Raw genomic sequence first — 20,507 nt, forward strand, 5'->3', positions numbered from 1 at the left:
AATAAAAAATAGGGCTTTTTATGGAATTAGCATGTGGAGAGATGTAATCGTCGTTGAAGGAATTCTTCTTTTTTTGGTTTCCAAAGCTATTTATTGTTGGTATGCAATGGAGATCTGTTGCAGAGAGTTAAATGAAGAAGATCTAGTTTTTGAAACATGTCTTTCATCAGAGAGAGATGAGACACATAGAGAGAGGTAGGAGGAAACACGTGTTATGCTAGTTTACTTTGTATTATCTACCTATGCATCAGATTATTGTACTACCTGCATGAGAATTTGTCCAACTTTGCTACAGTAGATTATTATGTGAGTGTTGCTTGAGATACATTTTATTTTAGTTATAATATAAATAAGTAACTTGATGATTGAGTTTTAAGTAAACGTGCCAATTTCAACCTGAACGACTAGATGTGCTAACAGGTTAAATAGAAACTTTTTTTGTGTATATAGATGTGCCGATTTCAACCTAATTACTTTTGACATTAGTAATGGCCAATGGGCATAAAATATTCTTTTAGTAAATATGTATACCAAAATGACATTTATACCCTTTTTCTTTTTTTTTTCTTTGTTCAGTATCACATTTATACCTTTAATTATTTATAATGTGTATGTAAACATAAACCCTTTTGAAGAAAGATTCCACCGTTTTTAGTTCTTTTTTAAACAAAAGGTCTTTTAATATCATTATGACACTAAAATATATATATTGTTGTTTGAAATTATATACATCTAAAAATAACATCAAATATATTAAAGAAATTGGTCCTAAAGATAAAATATGAATTTCAATTATATTAAAACTGATGTTTCAGTTACAAGGAAATGCCCATTATATACACATACTAGGTTATGTACCCGTGTTTTACACGGGTTGGACAACTTCAATTTCGAAAGTGATAACTTTTGATAAATAAAGTTGAATAATACATTAAGTAAGTACAAAGTTAAATTATAACTACTATTCACAAACTTAAATAGAAATTATAAATCTTTAAATACTTCTTTCGATACAAAATTAAATAATACACTAAAAATATGGTTGCAACTAAAGTAAAATAGTATTATGAGAACATAAACGGTACAATCGATACGAACCAACCATCAATAGAAGAAAACGTTCGATTAGTTGAAGAATGTACAGTAAAGGAGAATCGATAAATTTTTGATCGACAAAATTTGGATAGAAAGAAAGATGTTATGGTTACATGTGAAAAGAAGGCGGGTCGGGTTCAATTAAATATCCACGTGTTTTTAACAATGAACCCGTTAAATAATAAAAATGTTTAATAAATAAACCTAACATTTTTTAAAAAATATATAAAAAGAACTTTAAAAAGTATGTATAATTAATAGGAGAGAGAGGCGGGAAGAAAGAATAAGAATGCATAAGAGAATGACATGTGGCATGAGAAAACTTTTATTTATTATATAGTATAGATGGGTCAGATAAAAATAGTAGGAACCACAATTAAGGCTATAAATCTGGAACTATGTATAGAGATAGCATATTCTGTTTATTATATTTAAGACCACAAATACGAAAATAATCTCCTAGGCTTCTTTTCCCACCAATGGCTGCCTTATTCATCTTAATATCCTCACTCGTTCTATTCAGTTTTCGATGCCTTCATTCTGATTGTTATTATTATGCGCTCTATATTGATGTCTAGATGCCAAAACACAAAAAACCATGAAATTAATAAATCCCAGAATCGCAAGAAGCCAATAGAAATTCTCCAATTTCCCCTTATTTAAATTATCTGTTAACCAGCTCCCGTGTGTTGCCATGTCGGTCAACGAAACCAACAGACCGCTCATAAAAAAGCCCATTGCTAAACTACTCAAAAATAGGCCCGTACTCATTGACTTCATTCTTTCGGGACCTTCTCTTATAAAGAATTCAAGTTGGCCTACATAACCAAAGGCTTCACCCGCACCCACCAAGAATAACTGCGGGACTAACCAAAATGCCGAAACCTCCTTCTTTTCGTACATTACCCGCCTTTTTTTCTCTACACCAGCAGAAACAATCATGCCCATAACAGAAAGAACGAGCCCGGTTCCAATTCTTTGTAAGCTTCTGAGCCCTTTTGGATCATGGGTTATCTTTCGGGCTAAACGCACAATGACCCGTTCGTTAAGAGATGTAAACAGGAGAATCGATATGAACAGGAAAACTGAAAACGAGCTTGCGGGTATGCTAAAGGTTCCAAGTTTTCGGTTCATGATTGTAGCTTGTTGTATAGTGAATGTGCTCATTTGAGAGTAGACTGTCCAGAAGAGTATGCAGGTTGCCCATATCGGGATTAGGCCAATAACCATTTTGACTTCTTCAACTTGTGTAACAGTTGACACTATCCGTGGGTTGTTTCTGTTTTCATCTGAATTTGCATTATCAAGTAGGATGGCTGCTTTGTCAAGTGGCATGTATCATCAAATTGCATAGAAGAAAATTTTGGTTAGTTTCAACGAAAATATTACATAATATCTAGGGCAATTATCGGGTAAAAGACCATATGGACTTCTATTGAATTTGCATATTAGTCCCTATATCTTATTTCTGCATGGTTAAATACTTCAAAACTATGCGAAAAAATCCCCGAGTTTTATTATTAACATGAAAGCTCTTGTTTACTTGATAAAATCTAAGGAGTTTTTAAAATTTGATGAAAAGATCTTTTTTACTTGATCGGATTGTAAACTTTATTGAAAGGACACTTTTAAAAGTGGTAACACCACATGAAAAAGGGTTTTCTAACACCTGCTTAATAACCAAGTCGTGTTTGGGTATGACCTGGTTAACCTGTTTAATTAACAGCCAAACAGGTCCACCCCCAAAGGTATTTAATTCAACAGGTCTAACCGCTAACCTTCTATGACCAGTTTTATCATGTACTAAAGTTTTACCAGTTACCAGACCCAGCCACTGAGACACCCATTTTTCATCTCTAGTGATAAATCAGGTTAATATTGTAACATCCGGCCCCTCGCACCACCAATATTGTCCGCTTTGCCCACGAAGAGCTCACGGATTTGTTTTTGGTTGCCCAAAACGCGTTGGTGATTGAAGAGGTAGGACATTACTTATGAACCAGTGATCTCTCTTGTTCACGGCCGATGTGGGATAGCCTAAGAGTGGGACAATGTTGTGTTTGCCAAGGGTGTTACAGACAACCCCCCTTTGGACTCATCGTCCTCGATGAGGCGTGTCCCAACATCCCGAACGGCACAAGAGTGACTTTGATACCAACTGTAACATCCGGCCCCTCGCACCACCAATATTGTCCGCTTTGCCCACGAAGAGCTCACGGATTTGTTTTTGGTTGCCCAAAACGCGTTGGTGATTGAAGAGGTAGGACATTACTTATGAACCAGTGATCTCTCTTGTTCACGGCCGATGTGGGATAGCCTAAGAGTGGGACAATGTTGTGTTTGCCAAGGGTGTTACAAATATGTTCCTTTAGGAAGATATATAATAATTCTTTTATCTTTTTCCCTCAAAATCCTTCTGGGAAAAGTATATCTGCATACCTGAATTTAGTCGTATTTTCGAGTCGCTATAACCATTCAAAAAGCCCGGGTTCGCAGGGTACGGCTGATTCCTATTCTTGATAGCCAAAAACACAACTCTCCATATAACCGTAAACGGGCTGCCTTGCGGTTTCTTGAACCGATAAATATCCGGTCCCACAAACCAATACAATAATTGCAGTAATCATGGTCCCAGTTGAAATCCCATACCCCCATCCTCCACCCTTATGTTCTTGTATATAAAATAAAATTGTAACCGTAGAAACAGACCCAAGGCTAACACAAAAGTAAAAACGGTTGAAAAAGTAGACCTTTGATTTTTCCTCTTTCCGGTTGGAAGTATCGAACTGGTCTGACCCGAAACCTGAAACGCTTGACTTTAGTCCGCCACCACCTAATGCTATGGTGAAAAGTGCAACATACAGCATCGCGAGTTGACTTCCGCTAGCTTTTATACATTGGCTCTTGCTCCGGGTCTCCATGTCACAATGTGGTGGTTTCATGCTCGGGATTGTTGTTGCTAGAGTCAATAGTGTCACACCCTGTTCATGATGAAAAACTTATGGTTACTTTAAAGTTTGTAATCTCTTATGTTAAACGCAGATTTTAAATCGTAAAACTGGACCAAACCGTATAGACTTTAAATCGACTTAACCGAGCGGTTTTCTTTATTGTTTTGACGGTTAGGCCGGTTGTGTTTACTTTAGGGACCTATTGCTCTAACTGAGATATATTAGTGCTAATAAGGTATAAGGTTTTTTATGATTCTTTACTTAAACCATGCAATTAATTATAATATATAAGTTATATGCTTACCACTGCACATATAGATGCAAAGATAACAATAACGGCCAAGTTTAGCATCCGCCAAGAATCCCCCAAACAAGGCTAAAATATTGAGAACCCCATGAAGGTTGTCATGGTTACTGCAGATTTTGTGGCTGAGATATTCATTTCTGTTGTTAGATATGTTACTAGGCTCATCGAAATCCCGGTCACACACAGTCTTTCTGTGAGCTCGATTACTACAAAGAAAGATACATACATTGGTTAATACATAATAATTAGACTTACTCAAGTAAAAAAAAACTTAGTGAAAAACTACCTAGGATGAGCCCGGCTGCAAGCCACCCTCCGATTTTCGAGTGGTCAACAGGATTTCCTCTAAAATCAACAGCATCATCTTTATGGGTTTTTGAAATAGCCAAAGACGCCTGTTATAAGAAAAGTTTAGCATCAAAAATTACAGAATGAATGTTATGATATGAAGAGAAGAATTACCATTGGGAAAATTTATAAGACAGAATTTAAAGAAGGTATGGTGATACTGGCATGCACAAGTTAGTTGGTTACTTATAAGAAGAAGAAGATGATGATTTAGGTTTAGGTGTTGCTGTTATGCACAAGTAAGTTATTAGTTAGTGACTTATATAAAGATAAAGAAGATCTCTGTTAGTCATTACAAGTTGATCCTTGAATTTACGTGTTGGTTTGTGCATTTTCCTTTAATGTTATGATATACTTTTATCAAAGTTTGATACGATATGAAGATGATTTGTTTAAGAAAAAAGGATAGGAAACCAATTCTCTAATATTGTTTTCCAACCTCAAGAAAAAATTCTGGTTTTGGAAGTGGGAGGGGGTTATTATGTAAAAATAGTTGTTATACTAAACTTTAAAACTCTGTTTATAAAAGGAAATCATTTTTATTTTTATTTTTCGGAGGGGGTTATTACAATTACATACCCGGAAGAATTTGGAACTGATAATCGACTCCAATTGTATTGTTTCAACTCTGTAGTAGTAGATATATATTTTTTTGGCAGGTCAGAGGAGACGATGACGATGGCTGCCTTTTAGAATAAATAAATCCTTAAAAAAATAAATCCTTAAAAGTTTTAAGGATTTATTTATTGATTAATCTAACTGCTCATCCTATTTTTGGGTACCCGGGATTTCCAAATCATTAGAAATATTTATTTATTTTATATCAGATCATCTGTAACCAGTGTTTTAATAACATGTTCGTACTGCCGGTTATACCGGGTAGCCGGCATTTAGAGCCCGATACTTTTAGGTGGTTTGCTAGAGCATCGAACCGCCGGTTGTTTTTAAAAAAATTTACCGCTTTAACAACATACCAGTTTTAAGCCCAACATATTTTTTATATTTGTTTGCGGCCCATATTTTTAAAAAATGAATTTCAACCTAGCTGACAAAATTAAAACGAGTAAACTAGTAAACTATGTCATAACCTGTTGCACACTTTTGGATTTTTTTTATTATGAATTACCTTTTGGATTTTTTTTATTATTGAATCATGTACTTTTAGGCTATTTTTTGAGAAAGTTGTGTGTATATGATATTATAGGGTAAATTGTTTAACCCGGTTATACCAGTTTTACCCAATCAGGTACGAGTAAAAATACCGGTTTTTAACTTACTAAAAATATGTTTATAACTATATAGTAGTTAGATCTGTGTATAAATATATAGTTCATTCTAGTACTTATTATAAATCATGTTTATATTTTATTAATTCTGTAAGTTGGTTCTTTCTCCGTCTGTCCTATTTTTATTATTTTACATATGTCACATGAAGGAGGACTAATGGAATAAAATGAAGTTAATTAACATGTATGAACTAATAGAATAGAATAAAGAGACATGGACAATTTCGAAATTTCAGGGAAGGGGATTTCGTACTTTTTTTTATCTCCCGAAATGGCAATCCTTAATTTACTAAAACCTCTATACCCTTAATTTAGGATTTGATTTTTGAAAAGAATAATTTAGATAACCATTGCTTTTTCTTTTTCATCTGATAATCTTTCAATGAATGATTCTCATGTTGATAAAAGAATGATTTGGATAACCACTGCTTTTTCTTTTTCATCCGATAATCGTTCAATGAATGATTCTCATGTTGATACCATTTTTTATACTACCTATTTGCTGTTTACTTTGCTGTTAAGTATTTGCTGTAAATAGAATGACACATTGTTAAGCATAATGTCCATTGTCATAAGTTAGAGGGTATTTATTGTAACTAGTAGAACATATATATACCTTCATGTAATCAGTTTTTAATTCAATGAATAGAATTATGAGTTGATATGGTAACAGAGCCAATCAACTTTTAAACCCTAACACCCTATGCTGCTGTCACCAATCTTTTGCCGCCGTCCCCAACTGTTCGGCGGTCATCCACTCGGCGATCAACCACAACAACTGCAATCAACAACTTGGCAGCCCTCAATCCAACAACCTGCCGCCGTAATCAACAACACCGTTTCTCGATTTCCTTCAGGTATTAAATCAGTCGTTTCTCACCATGACAACGATCAATGTTTTCAATCTTCAAGAACGCACATCCCATAACTCTCACAAGTTTGCTTTCAACCTTACATATGGCTATTGGAAGGCCATGATGGAACCGTTTTTGAAAGCAAACAATTTATATTGCTATGTTGATGGAACCTTAGCGTGCCCGGAAGAGAAAATTACAACCGGAGACGCTATTACCACAAACCCCAATTTTACAAACTGGGTCGCCAACGACGCACTTGTTCGTATGGTTATCATATCCACTGTTTCCGAGTCTTCGTTCCAACACATCCAAGGCAACACCGCTAGGAATGTATGGTCAAGCCTAGCCCGTGCATACGCTCCGTCGAATGCATATCATGAATTTATCTTAAAAACGCAGCTTCTAAAGATTTCAATGAAAGATGGTGAAAAAGGTATTGATTATCTCAGCCGTGCTCAAGAATACGCAACCGCTCTTGCCAATATTGGTGAACCCTTCAAAGACAAAGATCTCGTTATGTTAACCATAGCCGGTTTACGTGAGGAATATAATGGCTTAAAAAGTAACTTGCTAAACCGATCACCACCGGTTCACTTTAACGAACTTCACGGACTCATTGGTGATTATGAATTCTTAACTCGGTCCACTGTTGCTCCATCACCGGCGTCTCCACATGCTTTCAACGCCATCGCCGCGGTGACCACAACTTCACCGCCGGCTTCTGATTTGGCTTCCATCCAGCAACAAATGGCAAACTTGCAGATTCTGGCCAATCAACTTGCCACCGCAACTTCACCAACCGGTTCTTCATCGGGACCGCAAGCAAACATCGCCACACGGTCAAATTCATCACGTAATACCCGCGGCGGATATGGTCGAGGTTCACGCGGCCTTTCTCGCGGGGGTCGCGGACGTGGTGGTTCCATGTCCCAAGGCTCTCGTCAATTCGCTTGGGCGTCCACGCAAAACACTGTTTACGGGCATTGCAATAGATGCGGTATTGCTCACATTCCTTCACTATGCCCGAATCACTCTGGACCGTCTCGTGGATCCCCTCAAGCACCCTATGCAAATTCGGAAGCTGCCTCATACACTACTTGGAATCCGGATACATGCGCTAATTCCCATGGTTCTCCTGATCTCGCCAGTATGGACAACTCGGACATCTATTATGGTAACGACTCTCTTTATGTTGGTAAAGGTAACTCACTCCTAATTATTCATGTCGGTTCAAAATCTTTTTACACCTCCAATAAAAACTTACGACTTAACCATATTCTTCATGTTCCAGCCTTACAACGTAACCTACTTTCCGTTCACAAATTTTGCAAAGATAATAACGTTTTCTTTGAATTTCACACTTCTTTTTTTGTTGTGAAGGACGAAGCTACCAAGGCTACCCTCCTCACGGGCCCCAGTGAAGAGGGACTCTACACTCTTCGCTTACCCTCTTTTCAACCGGTTTCCAAGATGGCGTTCACCGCTTTTCGAGCTCCATCTAACATGTGGCATCAACGACTCGGGCATCCTCAATTTCAAGTTTTTCAACATATTGTTAAATCTTTTTCCTTACCTGATTTAGATAAACCTTGTCCAACTTTATGTACTTCTTGTCAGTTCGGAAAAATGTCAAAACTTACTTTACCTGTTTCGTCTTTTCGTAGTAAAAACATATTGGATTTAGTTTATTGTGATGTTTGGGGGCATACTACCACATCATTTGATGGATATCGTTACTTCTTGTTATGTGTTGATCATCATACTCGTTACATGTGGTATTTTCCACTCATGCAAAAATCAGATGTTTTTACCACGCTTACCAATTTTATTCGCCTTGTTGAACGCCAATTCAACACTAAACTAAAAAGTGTTCAAACCGATTGGGGTGGCGAATTTCGAAACCTTACAAACTTCTTCACCTCACAAGGCATCTCACATCGTCGCTCGTGCCCTCATACAAGTGCACAGAAGGGCATCGTTGAGCGTCGTCATCGCCACGTATTGGAAACTGGTCTCACCTTACTAGCCCAATCCAACCTTTCTCAAACTTTTTGGTCCTTTGCCTTCCAAACAGCCGTCTATCTTATCAATCGTCTACCATCACGTCTGTCTTCAAATAAATCCCCTTATCAACTGATTTTTCACCGTCCACCCGATTACTCATTTCTTCAAATCTTTGGATGCCTCTGTTTTCCTTATCTACGCCCTTATAACCAACACAAAATTGATTTTCGTTCAACTCCATACATCTTTCTTGGTTATAGCCCGTCCCATCATGGGTATCTATGCCTTGATCACGTAACTCATCGGATTTACATTGCTCGTCATGTTCGTTTTAATGAACATGTTTCCCTATCTTACGGAAACATTTAACGAACTACCCTCCTCCGCCACTCCTACTTCTTTTTCGTCCCTCCCCGACCCGCCTATTAATATATTTGATGAACCGACATCACAATCCCCACCTGTAACACCAACCGTAATACCACCCGGCGGAACTTCTACCTCCGCCCCGACCACTGCCGCCACCACCACCTCTACTGTTCCACAACCTACACCTTCTACCACCTCTTCTCGGTACCGTCCACCTCATCTTCGGCAACACCCGAAACCGAGAAAATTTTTTGATCCTTCCGCTAATATTGCCACCACTATTGCCCCTGACTTTGAACCGACTTCTTTTACCGTTGCTAACAAGTCCGCTCCTTGGCGTCAAGCCATGGCTGCCGAGTTGAACGCACTGCACCGGAACAGGACATGGTCTTTAGTTCCACCGAATCCTACTTATAACGTCATTGATTGCAAATGGGTTTACAGGTTGAAGGCTGATCAGCATGGTAACCTTACTCGATACAAAGCTCGCCTAGTTGCCAAGGGTTTTTTACAACAGTCTGGAATTGACTCATGAGACGTTTAGCCCTGTGGTCAAACCGGCCACCATCCGCACGGTTCTCTCACTTGCTGTCTCAGACAATTGGTTACTCAAAACAACTTGATGTGCAAAATGCCTTTTTGCATGGGGATCTATACGAAAAAGTTTACATGCGCCAAGCGCCGGGTTTTGAGGATCCTAAATATCCAAATCATGTTTGCCGGTTACACAAATCTCTTTATGGATTGAAACAGTCGCCCAGGGCTTGGTTCACAAAACTCTCAATAGTCTTACAGAATCTCGGTTTTCGGGGTTCCAAAACCGATCCATCATTGTTTATTCTTAAAAACTCGGGAGCCACTGTTTATCTTGTTGTCTACGTGGAGGACATCATCATAACCGGCAGCAATCCGACAGTTGTTAACCGCATCATCGCGTCTCTTGGCCAACAAGTGTCTCTCACTGACATGGGACGGCTCACGTATTTTCTTGGCATTGAGGTGCTTCACACTTCTTCCGGGCTTATACTCTCCCAAAGGAAGTATATTCAAGATTTGATTGAACGTGCCGGTTTAAAAGAGTCAAAATCGCTAGCAATCCCTACAAATACAAAGGCCGAGATGATCAAAACCAATGACCCCTTAATGTCCGATCCCACTCGCTATCGGCATTGTGTGGGCGCGCTTAATATGCGACGTTATCTCGGCCAGACATCTCCTTCGCGGTGAATCGGGTGTGTCAATTCATGCATGAACCTCACGAGTCCCATTGGACGGCTGTTAAACGCATCATTCGTTACCTCAAGGTACGTCTAACTTGGGTCTTCAGTTCCGATCGAACTCCACATCCACCCTGCATGCTTTTGTAGATTCACATTGGAATGGTCGTGTAGTGCCTATTAACGCGTATTCGGGGATTCTGACCGGGCTGGTTGCCCGATCGACCGTCGATCCACCGGGGGCTATGCTATCTTCTTACCCCAACTTAGTATCATGGTCAGCGCATAAGCAGAAAACTGTCTTGAGGTCTTCTACTGAATCCGAATACAAAGCCATTGCTGATACAGTTGCGGAACTAATCTGGCTAAAATCACTTTTAGAAGAACTGGGAGTAAAGATGAATAAACCCACTCTTTGGTGTGACAATCTGGGAGCCACGTATCTTTCAGTGAATCCTGTGTTTCACGCTAGAACTAAACATGTAGAGGTAGATTTTCATTTCGTTCGTGAGCAAGTTAGTCAAGGAAATCTGAAGGTTCAATTTATCAAAACGGATGATCAAATTTCCGACATATTTACGAAGCCGTTATCAACTCAAAGATTTGAATTCTTAAGGTCAATGTTGCAGGTCGTTACTGTTGGGTTCGTAGGCCTTGTTGGCCCGGTTTATTATATGAAGTCAAAAGAGGAGACGGGTGTGGGCGGTCGGGCCCAAGCCCGGCCCGGTTTAGATTTCTTGCATAATAATTTACTAACCCTAGTTCAGTCTCTATATAAACAACATTATGTACTTGTAATATTTGTCACTCAATAAAGATATACCTAGTTGCCACCCGTGGACGTAGGTCAGTTTAGACCGAACCACGTTAAATCCTCGTGTTCGTTTACTGCTTTCGTGTCGTGTTCAGTTTCGTGTGTGCGTTTAATCCTAACAAGTGGTATCTAGAGCTTAGGTTCGGATCACACGAAGAACACGGTGAACCAGTTCCGCGTGTCGCCACCGCACCAGTGATCGGGGCTAGGGTTCCGCCGCGTTACCGCTAACTGCTGCTAGGGTTTCGCTGCCACCAGTTGCCACAGGTCAGATTCAGGTTGTCGATCTAGGTTTTCGGTGTTGGCAGCTAGCCGACGTATCCAGCGATCGACCGGAAGGTTGAAAAGAAGGCAGAAGTTTTGCGAGTCGAGATCCTACTTTGCAAAGTACGAGTCAATAACAGCGAATCAAGATCCTATTTTCGTTGAAGAACAGTTTCAAGTCAGAAGAAATTTAAAGAAACTTAGAACCAGTGCCAACCGCGTTTGTCAGGTTTATCGTTTCAGTTTCTGATTTTCAGTTCGATATTCCGCTGCGTATAAATAGGTTGATTTTTTAACAGAGTTCAGTAGAACAATCGTTAAGTTCAGGCTCGTGTTGCTGTGTCTGTCTCTGTTTTATCCAGTTTTTCGTTTTAGTCATTGCTATGGCAGAATACGGAAAGGTTTCGATACAGAAGTTTGACGGACAGAAGTTCGGTTGGTGGAAGATGCAGATTGAGGCACTACTTTGTCAGAAAGACTTGGATGTAGTGTTTGAGGATGAAAAACCAGAAAAGTTGTCAGAAGCAGATTGGAAGAAGTTAGATAAGAAAGCTAGGGCTTGTATTACTTTGTCGTTGTCGGAAGATGTGGCGTTTAACATCATGAAAGAACCACAGCCCGTGGTATGATGGACGCACTATCCAACATGTATGAGAAGCCTTCGGCAGCGAATAAAGTCTATCTTATCCGAGAGCTAGTGACAACAAGAATGAATGAGGGTGGGTCAGTTACAACTCATATCAATAATCTTAATTCGATCTTGTCCCGCTTAGTGTCAGTTGACATTAAGTTTGATGATGAAGTTCAAGGCCTCTTGTTATTATCCTCTTTGCCCGACAGTTGGTCTCAAACAGTGACTGCAGTTTGTAGTTCGTCTACAAATATTACTTTCGATGGGATTCGAGATCTGATTCTGGGAGAAGATTCAAGACGCAGAAGTTCAGGTGAATCATCAGGCAATATGCTAGTCACAGAAGGTAGAGGTAGGGGAAAACAGCGAGGCAGTGGGAGCAGGAAGAGGAGTCAGTCTAAGACTCGTAAGGATATTGAATGTTGGGGTTGTAAAGAGAAAGGACACTTCAGGAATCAGTGTCCGAATGGTAAGAAAGAGGTGAACGTTACAGAAGACGACACAGATGACGGGGTCAGTAGTGATGAGGCTTTGGTTTGTAGTGTTGAGAGTAGCGTTGATGCTTGGGTGATGGATTCTGGTGCATCGTTTCATGCCACTCACTGTAGTGAAACGATGAAGAATCTTAAATTTGGGGATTTTGGAAAGGTTCGACTAGCGAATGATGATATTTTAGAGGTTACGGGTATGGGAGACGTTGATTTGATAACTTCAGCCGGTACTTCTTGGACTTTGAAAGACGTGAGGGTTATTCCAAGTTTGAAGAAACGTTTGATTTCAGTTGGGCAGTTGGATGACCAGGGGCACGATGTTAAGTTCGGGAATGGGCAGTGGAAAGTAGTCAAAGGGAATCTCGTGGTTGCTCGTGGCAAGAAAATGGGTTCGTTGTATATGGTCGATATGTCACCGAAAGGAGTGGATCCAGTTTTGGTGAAAGACAAAGTCCGGTTCACAGAATCTCGTGGGCAGAAGAAGGTTCGTTTTGCAAGTAACAAACCCAGAGCCAAAGTGAAGATTCAGGACGAACGAGCTAGGAAGGTTAAATCAGTTGGGGGACATCGTGACAGTGGGAGCACAGGTCGTGTTTCAGTTACAGTTCCAGGTCGACAGTGGATTAAGAAAACCAGTATTCCAGCTGTAAAAGTCTCTCCAATGAATTACTTGCTGAATATGGAGAGTGTTTGTTCTCAGGTTATCTCAGGATCCGGTAGTTCGTTACAGTGGGAGCCGGTAGGGACAGAGAATGGGTCAGGGGCAGTTTCAGCCGTGACTGACGTGTTGGAGCTCCGGGGAGCTTCAACGGGCCTTCAGGTTAATTGATGAGAAGGCGGTGGCAACTAGAAGAAGTTTAATGTTCAGATTACAGAAGTACAATCAGGAGTGCAGACGAGAGTACTCAAGGCCTCCGAGTGGGAGATTGTTGGGTTCGTAGGCCTTGTTGGCCCGGTTTATTATATGAAGTCAAAAGAGGAGACGGGTGTGGGCGGTCGGGCCCAAGCCCGGCCCGGTTTAGATTTCTTGCATAATAATTTACTAACCCTAGTTCAGTCTCTATATAAACAACATTATGTACTTGTAATATTTGTCACTCAATAAAGATATACCTAGTTGCCACCCGTGGACGTAGGTCAGTTTAGACCGAACCACGTTAAATCCTCGTGTTCGTTTACTGCTTTCGTGTCGTGTTCAGTTTCGTGTGTGCGTTTAATCCTAACAGTTACCCGCCCTCAACTTGCGGGGGAATGTTAAGCATAATGTTCATTGTCATAAGTTAGAGGGTGTTTATTGTAACTAGTAGAACATATATATACCTTCATGTAATTAGTTTTTAATTCAATGAATAGAATTATGAGTTGATACACATCTGCTCACATAACCCACTTATATCATATATGTGATTTGTTGTTTTACAATTTTGCTGTTAATAAAATGATTTAAGATTTTAGCATAATATAATGCGAGTTTATTGTTATACGTAACTTGTAATGCTGATATGTCTTTGCCATGCCAGTATGTGTTTTAATTAAAACTGTCATTAATTTAATAATATTTATTTATTTGCTTTAAGTAATGTTATTATAAGGTTGATAAGAATTTGCTGATATGGTCAACAAAATAGCAACGTTTCAAACATAATAATATAATATATGTAACTTTATTCGCCCTTATATCTTCAAAAATGAACAAAAATGCCATCAACTTATTAATAACCATGGATTAGCAATATTCAAGAGCCCAGATCGTTTCCTTCATTCTCATGTTAGCAATTGTTTATACAATAACCGCACCCTGTTATTTTATAACATGACTTTTTAATGTTAAATGTTGTGTTTAATGCTTAGGATAACTTATAAAATGATGTTTGATGTTAAATGTTTTGTTGACTGTTTAAAAACCTTGTCATATATGTTAGCTTATTGTCATATATACTATTTTTTTTAATATAGACACCGCGCATCGGATTGTTGGACTAAACGCAACTTAAAATCAAGATTGTGATAATATTGTTGATGACTTTCTGTCATTATAATTAACATGATAAATAAATATTAGAAAAAACAAAAATGATAATATTGTTTGACTTGTACTAAAAATGACCTGTTTCAGTTTAATCCCATTTGGTCGGTTGATACATGCCCAGCGAAAGTGGGAGGGTCCATGGAGCAGACTTAATAGGTTTTTGGATCTCACCTTGACCCATGGTCAAAGTATTTCCAACATTTAAGCCTTTGACCCACTTGGTCAAAGTATTTCCTAAATGCAAGCTTAATGGAGAGTTAATAGCAGTTTTGTAACTTTCCATTTAGTAGAATAAACAAATAGCTGCATATTCTATTGTTTTTCATATCCATGTTTTATCAATTACTATGAATAAAATCTAATTTTATTTTGGAGATCTAACCTATCTCGAATCAGCCCAACTATTCCTTATTTCATCAATTCGATTTCCGGGTTCTATCACCGGTCCAAGAGTTAAGACTGAGGTTTTGAGCATAGTTATTAAAGGCGACCGACTCTTGTGCCTAGGCGCATTTTTCAGGCGAGGCGAGGTGGTGGCGCTTTTTAACTCTGTCGATGTTTCAGGCGTAGATTCAGGCGCTGATTTTCTAGGGTTTGCAAGACTGCCAGAGATGTGAACAATGAAATTCTATAGTGACTTATTATTTTTTAGTCTGGGCCGGTGTTGCTATCTCCTTGGGCCTAACCTAGGTTTATTAATCAAATCTAATTTTTTTTTTAAATATTTATAACATGATTGTTCTATTATGTATTTTTTTTAGAAATTATAAACTTTTTAATTCCCAAAGACTGTTAAATACCAAATTCTCTAGCTTATACTTTTAACACAAACTTATTATATGTAAGTTAATCTATATTAAAATAATATGTAGAAAAATTATGTAATTTTATAAAATAAATATGTCAACTAATACTACTTTTCTAGACTAAAACACTAATACTTCATAATTTTTGGTACTAATTATATGATATTAAATGTTATATAAATAGCTTTTGTACATTTTAATTTAAGAGTAGTATTATTTTTCTAATACGTAGTATATTTTTAATTTTTTTATTGTGCGCTTTTATTTTCTCAGGCTCTCGCTTTTTTTGCGCCTTGCGTCTGGGCCAGACGAGGCCTATGCGCCTTGAGTGCGACTAGCACCTTTGATAACTATGGTTTTGAGTATATGATTATGACCCCTAAAAGCATGAGAAAGTTCACATACCTTCCAAATACAAGTGTGGTCAAGAGATGCATGGTCAGCTTTCATATAAGCATTCTGAATCGCCTTTTCTAAACATATATACAGGGAACTGAGAATCCTCAATAATGAACTTTAATATGTTTTTTCTAACATATGTTGCCATCAAATACCTGTTGTCAATGAAAACAAATTTCAACAAATTAATGATGACAGTTTTTATAACCTAGCTGTCATTGACATAAATTCATGCAAAGTTGGAACTAAAAGGGCAAAATGAACACCACCTCGAACGTGCGAATGACTCCGTTGTTCCCGGTTTTACTCGTTCGGTTATAAACCCTCTACGATCAGCACCAGTTAACCACCGATTTCATCCCTGTAAGACCTCCGATGTAGCTGCAAAATACCTCTGATAGCCATCAAGACCAAAACATATACTAACATTAGAAATATCCATAAAACATCCCATATATTTACTTTCACATCGTCCACAAGAAAGATGTTGCTAAGTCATTACTTCATGCATAATGTTTTGTATTTTTCTAGATGTCTTGTCACAAAGTAGATAAACCTAGTATATCATAACTCTCATTGGCTGCTGACAATTCTTTAGCCAACATTGCATATGTATGAAAGTTAGGAATTCTGTTTCTTGATTCCATTAAACGTAAAAAACGCACACATGTATCCATGTCAGCATCTTTAGCAACCCCATCAATCAGATGCGTCCAAACAATCTCATCAGCATCCCATTCTTGATCCAACATGTTCTCAAATAACTCACCAGCTTTACCCGTTTGCCCAATTTTACACAAACCACAAATTACCAATTTATAAGATTTAATATTAGGTTCAAAACCGTCTCCTCGCATCAAATTAAAGAACTCTAAAGCGGGTTCAATTTTTAAAATTCTCACATCGCGAGTTATTGCCTTTTCTTCCATTTTGTGAAACATGTCAACCGCTTCTGTAATCTTACCTTCCTTACACAAGCCCGAGATTATGTTACTGTAAGTTTCAACCGTTGGTTCACACTTGTATTCTAACATTCTATCCAAAAGATTAGCAAAAGTCGACTTTTCTAAACCTTTCATCAAGACACAAAATGCTTGGTAGCTCGGTTTGCATCTCCTGTTGACCATTGTTTTAAGAAGTGAAAACGCGCGATTCACTAGATTTGACGACACGTAACCATCGATTAACAAAGTATACGTCACGTGATCAGGAACAATTCCTTTATTTTCCATTTTGTTTAATAATATCTCTGCTTTATCTACACTTCCTTCCCTACATAACCCGTAAATTAACGAACTATACGTTAATAAATTTGGCATGCAATTCTTGTTCCACATTTCATCAAAAATCTTGAACGCAAATTCGACATTACCGTTTCGACATAACCCGTCGATTAAAGATGTGTAGGTAATCACATTTGGGGATAATTCTTTGTCGACCATTTCCTCAAATAACTTTTGTGCTTCGCTTAATCGATTCGTTTTCGATAAACACGATATTATCGGGTTAAAACTTTCAACATCGGGCTTGCAATTACTCGTTTCCATCTTTTTTAACAACGAAAGTGCAGCTTCTACTTCGCCCTTTTTGCAATAACCGTCTATTAAAGTCGTGAAATGGACTTTATTCGGTTTCAATCCTTGGTCAACCAGGTCATTAAAAAAAGTCAACGCTCGATCAAGATCCCCAGTCTTACATAACCCTGAAATAGCTTCAGCATAAGACCACTCATCTGGTTTGCATCCATTTGCCTTCATCAAACTCAATAACCTAACTGCGTTATTTAAATCCCTTTGTATGATAAATCCAAAAATTAATGTGTTATACGTAACAACAGTCGGCAACGGGCCTACTTTCATCATTTTACTCAAAAGAACCATACCCTTTTGAAAGTTTTCCATCAAGCATAACATATTAATGATTTCATTATGCGTCTCGGTGTTTGGCAAATTACCATTTTGCCCCTCCATCCAATCAAAAACCATAAAAGCAGCATCAAACCTACTTATCATACCTAACTCATGTATCAAAGCATTATAACTAACTGTGTTCGGAATCAAACCATCTTTTAACATCTTATGGTAAAAACCGACTGCTACTTCGGGCTGCTGCGTACGAAACAGTCCGCTTATAAGAGCCGTGTAGGTATGCACGTTTAACAAACAACCCGTTTTCCTCATAACAATTACAAGATCAATCGCCTCCTTCACGCGCCCACTTGCACATAACACAAAAATCGGCACCGTAAACGTATAAACAGTCGGTTCAATGTCCTTATCCATCATTTCATTCAACATATCCAGCCCCTCATCGACCCGACCCGCATTGCACAACCCGTTTATCAAATTCGTATATGTCGCCGAATTGGGGTTACACCTGTCCTGAATCATCCGATCAAACACCCGAAACGCAGATTCCAAATCACTAACCCTACAATACCCAAGAATCATCGAACTGTAAGTAAACACATTCGGACACAAATCATAGTCAACCATCTGGTCAAACAACACCTTCGCTTCCCGAACCATCCCCCGTTTACCCAACAAGTTAATCATCGTGTTATACGTTAACAAACTCGGGCTAACATTATACCCACCATTTGAAACTTGGCCATTTGAATCAACAACGCATTACAAACATATAAACTATACCGGACGCCTTTATTGTTAAGCTCATTTAAACATTCAACAATATCCATAACTTGTTTCTCATTTCGACACTCTTTGACCATCAAAAACCGAATCTGCTCGGTATCGGCTACCCGGGACTCGCTGACTAAGCGATTCAGCATGGCCTTGTAACAATTGAAATCGTGTTTGTAATAATACGTTTTAGAGATCAAGTAAAAGAAGCGAATGACTACATCTAGGTCTTTAACGGTGGTTAGGATTCTGGTGACATGAGAGTGGGTGAGTTTGTGGCTGACGTGTTTCAATTCGAGGTTTTCGAACCAGCGGGGATTGGAGGATAATAACTTGGAGACATTGGTGACTAAATTAGGAGGGACGTGAGATTGTGATGAAAATGAAAATGATAATATAGTTGTACGGAGAGTGAAGAGAGATTTTGGGTTTAGAGGTTTTACCATTTCGTTATGAATTGGTGATGGGGAGAGGTCATTAGCAGTGTTGATGATGAATGGTGGATGTGAGAACGTGGTCGATTCAAGACCATATCAAATACCTGTTGTCAATGAAAACAAATTTCAACAAATTAATGATGACAGTTTTTATAACCTAGCTGTCATTGACATAAATTCATGCAAAGTTGGAACTAAAAGAGCAAAATGAACACCACCTCGAACGTGCGAATGACTCCGTTGTTCCCGGTTTTACTCGTTCTGTTATAAACCCTCTACTATCAGCACCAGTTAACCACTGATTTCAACCCTGTAAGACCTCCGATGTAGCTGCAAAATACCTCTGATAGCCATCAAGACCAAAACATATACTAACATTAGAAATATCCACAAAACATCCCATATATTTACATAAAACCAACCGTATAACTATGTAGCTTTAATTTCAAAAAGCCAATAGCCATCAAGACCAAAGCTAACATACGATTAACTAAGGGTGTTCAGAAAAACCGGAAAACAAATCGTATCGGTAATCGAAAAAAATGAATCCGAATTCAGAATTCGATTTGGTTATAACCGAATTCCGAATTCGATTTCCAACAGAGTATAATTCACTTGGAATCTGAAGGGCAAGACTCTTTTACCATAATTGATCAAAAGATCCTTTCAATTGGCTAGAATCCCTTACTTGAACGAAACTAGATCTTGTGGAATCATTTCTCTTTATCAGAAACCAATAAGCTAATTGGGTCATAGAATAACCCATCTAGGGTATTTTTCTTTTAACCTTTTTGTAAATACCGGAACGGGGGGTATTCAGAGTGGTGACCTGATTATTGCCGACATCTTAAGCTACGAAAATCCTCATCCAAATCGTTTGAAGGTACCGTTGACAATTGATCCTATTCAATTGTTTGAATATATAACCATCTAAACAAATCGATTCAAATATATTATCATCGTTTGAATATATTCAGCAAAAGATCCCTTCCTAAACACATCGAATTCTTAATAAATTAATGTTAACCAGTAGAAATTGCTACCATACTGATAACAAAATTTATGTTTATTTTATTCAAATTGTTAATCGATGAACACATAAGTAGGAATTGATTTTAAGGTTTTTGCTATATGATTGCTATATTTTTTATATTCATTTTTTTTTTTAAATTTAGACATTATATACTTTCCTCCATATGTAGATACAATGGATCCATCTTTCATTTAGGTGTCACTTAAAATGATATTCATATCAAAGCCACATCTTATATTTCTTGATATGGGGATGACCGCTTAACTTTCAAATAGTGATATAATTAACTTATTGGAGTTTTTACAAGCAGTTGCTTGTAGAGACGGTGCCACTGCATCAAAGTGCACGTTAAGGTTGTCAAAGAAACAGAATTGCCCAAATCCTCGAGCGCCTATTAAGGTATTGTGATTGCAGTAAGCGAGACGGCATCGGGTCGTTGTGGATGGAAATGTATCCACTATCATGGTCACCACTTTGGTTCTCAAGGTATTTTATTATTATTTTTTTTTTCATTTTTATGCACTTTT

The 20,507-nt window shown here is 38.2% G+C and overlaps 2 pseudogenes across 1 annotated transcript; both read right to left on the reverse strand.

Moving 5' to 3' along the window:
• Positions 1-1,614: 1,614 nt before the first annotated feature.
• Positions 1,615-6,554, reverse strand: LOC143591187 (protein NRT1/ PTR FAMILY 6.4-like; annotated as a pseudogene). The gene is made up of 5 exons (XR_013145613.1): positions 6,498-6,554; positions 4,640-4,748; positions 4,351-4,559; positions 3,551-4,076; positions 1,615-2,430 (listed from the first exon to the last, which is right to left on the reverse strand). The product of XR_013145613.1 is annotated as a protein NRT1/ PTR FAMILY 6.4-like (transcript).
• Positions 6,555-16,407: 9,853 nt separating this feature from the next.
• On the reverse strand, positions 16,408-18,961 carry LOC143591188 (uncharacterized; annotated as a pseudogene).
• Between the last annotated feature and the right edge of the window lie 1,546 nt (positions 18,962-20,507).

The sequence above is a fragment of the Bidens hawaiensis genome, unplaced genomic scaffold, assembly GCF_021521415.1.
Source record: "Bidens hawaiensis isolate Kalapana, Puna unplaced genomic scaffold, B.hawaiensis_p1.1 tig00039453_1, whole genome shotgun sequence".
Lineage (NCBI taxonomy): Eukaryota > Viridiplantae > Streptophyta > Magnoliopsida > Asterales > Asteraceae > Bidens > Bidens hawaiensis.